This window comes from Gossypium arboreum, chromosome 4 (assembly GCF_025698485.1).
Source record: "Gossypium arboreum isolate Shixiya-1 chromosome 4, ASM2569848v2, whole genome shotgun sequence".
In the NCBI taxonomy this organism is placed as follows: domain Eukaryota; kingdom Viridiplantae; phylum Streptophyta; class Magnoliopsida; order Malvales; family Malvaceae; genus Gossypium; species Gossypium arboreum.
Window position 1 is genome coordinate 99295748 of NC_069073.1, and position 4111 is coordinate 99299858.

Below are 4111 nucleotides of genomic sequence, written 5' to 3' on the forward strand. Positions count from 1 at the left end.
TGCTCTTAAAGGTTCAAGATCTTACACAAATTATGGCTTTTTGATGTTTAACCTATAAATTTCAACTCAAGATAATACCTAAACTTGGGGAAACAACCTAAAAAAAATTTATCTATTAATTTATTTTTTCAAAAATCAACTTATCATGCTTGATTCTCTAATTCCTGAAAGTTTAAACCATCAATGTATGAATGCCTGTGTTTTAATTCAAGACATATCAATAAAGATAATAAATTAATCAAAATTCATTCTAATACTGATATGAGAAGATCATATGAGAATAAGACAAAATTCAGGGATTTTTCTGATAAAGATATGAACAACCCCCCCACACTTAAGTTGTACATTGCCCTCAATGTACAAAGTTAGATTGACGACGATATAGATATAAGATCATAAGATAAAGAGAGAAGTGAAACTTCCTGAATGATGAATGAAATCCTTGAATTGGAGGTATGGAGAATAATTGGCCAAGGCAATGATGAGATTGGAGGAGGATACTCTGGTGGTGGTAGAGGTTGGGTTCCACAACGACAGTGTCCAGCGAAGAGGTTATCGTGGTGGTCGAGCAGGACATAGTAGTCGTGGAAAACCTTTTCTAGTGGAGTTGGAAGTTCCTAAGTAATAGTGAGCTTTGGAGCTCTTTATAACTGTGATAGAACCAGGAACTTCTTTTAGAAAATATAAAGAAGCAATATTTACTCGTAAAGAAATAGCCGAATAAAAATTATAAAATAAAAATAGTATTAAAGGGAAATAAAAATTAATTTCAAAATATATATAAAGATAAAAAAAAATAGGATTTTATAAAAAGATTGGGGCACACGGGCGTGCCCTCATTTCAGCCTGTGCGTTTCATGGTTTTCAAAATTGGGCACATCGGTGCACACGGCCATGTTGCACAGCCGTGTCATTCTTCGTTCGCTTCTCCCACGCCTGTGTTGTTTTGACAGGTTCGACCACGGTCGGTGGGCACGGGCGTGTTAATTTGGTAGGTTTGCCATCGGCCATGTCGCATAGCCATGGCAACTTATCGAATCCCGTGTTGGGGAAAAGTTTTTGCTCTATTTTCACACGGCCGTAACGCACGGCCGTGTTGCCTCCCGAGGAACGGGCACGGCCTAAGGCACGCCCGTGTGCTTGGCCGTGTGGTTTTGGAAATCTTATGTTCAGTGACTCAGTTAGTTAATTCAATATTAGAAACTAAAATTTAAATAAGTTAACATCGTTAGTGCTTGGGTTGCTTCCCAAGAAGCGCTTATTTATAGTCTAAGCTCGACTTACCTTGATTTCGCATAGTCATGGTGGTTCGAGGAGTTTACACTCCTCATCCCTGCTATCAATTTCATCAAAATAAGGTTTTAGACGAGTATTATTTACCTTGAACGTACCGAATTTGGGATGAATTACCTCGACTGTGCCGTATGCGAAAATGCTAAGTACCGTTAGAGGGATTCCTCCATTAGGTTCAGAGGTGGTAATCTGAGGGTCTGCTGCATCTAGTAGTACTTTGTCTCCAACCTTGAGTTGATTTGGTGAGATATTGAGCTTGTCATGGCATGGTTTTGGTTTGTCATGTGTCTTCGGTTTATGTGTCCACCATTCATCTAGTTCCTCAACTCGTAGCCTTCATTCTTCATAGATAGGTCCCTTGTCGTTACTTGAACATAGCTCATGTGTGCTCCTCGAACGTGTTTCCTGGAAAAAAGTTTTCATCACATGATCAGTATTAGTAGTACGATTTATACAATCACCCTCGATATTTGATGTGTTACTTGAATTACAAGCTTGAAGAGTGATTGTTTCCTCACCCACACGAAGTGTGAGTTCACTTGTACCAACATTAATTATCATTCTAGCAGTGGCTAAAAAGGGCCTCTTTAAAATTAAAGGCATGTTACTATCCTCTTCTATGTCTAGAACAACAAAATCAACTGGGAATATAAATTTGTCAATTTTAACGAGTACATCTTCAATAATACCTCTAGGAAATCTAATTGTTTTACCTGCTAATTGAATGCTCATCCTAGTTTGTTTGGGTCTCCCAAGACCTAGTTACTTAAACATTTTGTAAGGCATGACATTGATACTAGCCCCTAAATCAGCCAAGGCATTATTAACATCTAAGCTACCAATTAAACAAGGAATCGTAAAACTCCCTGGATCTTTCAACTTGTTTGCCAGCTTATTCTGCAGAATGGCTAAGAAAACTGCATTCATTTTCACATGCGACGCCTCTTCTAACTTCCGCTTATTTGCTAAAAGCTCCTTTAAGAATTTGACTGCTTTCGGCATCTGCAAAAAAGCCTCAATAAACGGTAAGTTAATATGTAATTTCTTTAAAAGTTTAAGGAATTTATTGAATTGTTCATTTGAATGGTTTTTCCTTGTCGCATTGGGGTATGGTACACATGGTTTGTACTCTTTACTTACCTGTTTTCGGTCATTGTGGTCCACCTCACCTTTACCTTTACTTACCATAGTTTCTTGCCTCGGTTCTGGTTCAGGTGCAACTAACCTTTCCTCATCTTGAATGGTAATCGCATTGAGCTACTCTCATGGGTTAGATTCAGTGTTCCTCGGTAGGCTACCTTGTGGTTGTTTAGATATCAATTTAGCGAGATGGCCTATCTGAGTTTCGAGCCCTTGGATTGATGCTTGTTGATTCTTAAGTGCTGTCTCAGTATTTTGAAAATGAGTTTCTGACACTAAGATGAATTTTGTTAGCATCTCCTCAAGGTTCAACTTTTTCTCTTGTTGGTAAGTTGGTTGTTGAAAGCCTGGAGGTGGTGGTGGTCTCTGATTCCCTTAGCCTCCCCATGAGAAATTTGGATGGTTCCTCTATCCTGTATTGTAAGTGTTACTATAGGGATTATTTTGAGGTCAAGGATTATTACCAATATAATTTAATTGCTCATTTTCCATGTTGTGGCCATAAGGTGGGTATTCTGAATTGCTCGTCCCTCCTCCACTTGCATTGCATTGCATTACTGGGTGAACCTGTGAAGAACCAAGAAAACAACCAATTTTTCTATTCAAAAGTTCTACCTAATTAGAGAGCATGGTGATCGTATCGACGTTAAAAATACCGGCTGCTTTCGTTGGCTTTGCCCTCATGACTTGCCACTGATAATTATTCAGTGACATCTCTTCTATAAATTCATAAGCATCTTTAGGTGTCTTATTATTGATAGTCCCACCAACAGCTGCGTCAACCATCTGCCTAGTTGAAGGATTCAGACTATTGTGAAAAGTTTGAACTTGTAGCCAGAGTGGTAACCCATGGTGAGGGCACCTTCTCAACAGATCCTTTTATCTCTCCCATGCATCATAGAGTGTTTCTAGATCCATCTGCACAAAAGAAGAGATATCATTCCTTAATTTAGCCGTTTTAGCAGGCGAAAAATATTTTAGTAAAAACTTTTCGGTCATTTGTTCCCAAGTAGTGATTGACCCTCGTGCTAACGCGTTCAACCACTGTTTAGCCTTATTCTTTAATGAAAAGGGAAATAACCGAAGGCGTAGGGCGTCATCAGAAACGCCATTTATTTTAAATGTGTCACAAAACTCTAGAAAATTCACCAAGTGATTGTTTGGATCCTCATCCTGCAAACCATCAAACTGAACAAATTGCTGTATCATTTGAATCTGTTAGGTTTCAGTTCAAAATTATTTGCAGCAATAGCAAGCCTAACTGTACTTGAATCAGTTCCTGTTAAATTTGGTTTAGCATAATCATACATAGTGCGCGGAGCAAGATTTTGATTTACTGGATCAGTAGCAATCGCAGGAGGTAGCGGATTTTCCTGATTTTCAGTCATCTCCTCGGTTGTGGTTGGATATCGTCCTCTTGCTCTTCTTCTGTGTATCTTAAGCTTCGCCTTATTTCTCTTCGGTTTCTATGAGCTGTGCGATTGATCTCACTATCGAAAAGTAATGGTCCTGATGGGTTTCTTCTGGTCATAAACTAGAAAACCTGTCAGAAAATAAAAGAAAAGTTAGAAAAGTGGAATTAAACTAAAGTAAATTGCAATAAAAGTAAAATGGCTAAAGTAATAAAAATTGAGTGTTCCTAATATCTTAAGTTCCCCGACAACGGTGCCAAAAACTT

The 4111-nt window shown here is 38.4% G+C and overlaps 1 non-coding gene across 1 annotated transcript; it reads left to right on the forward strand.

Annotated features, from left to right (window-relative positions):
• Positions 1-3277: 3277 nt before the first annotated feature.
• Positions 3278-3384, forward strand: LOC128292100 (small nucleolar RNA R71). Its single transcript, XR_008282085.1, has one exon. It is a non-coding gene; the product is annotated as a small nucleolar RNA R71 (small nucleolar RNA).
• Positions 3385-4111: the final 727 nt, after the last annotated feature.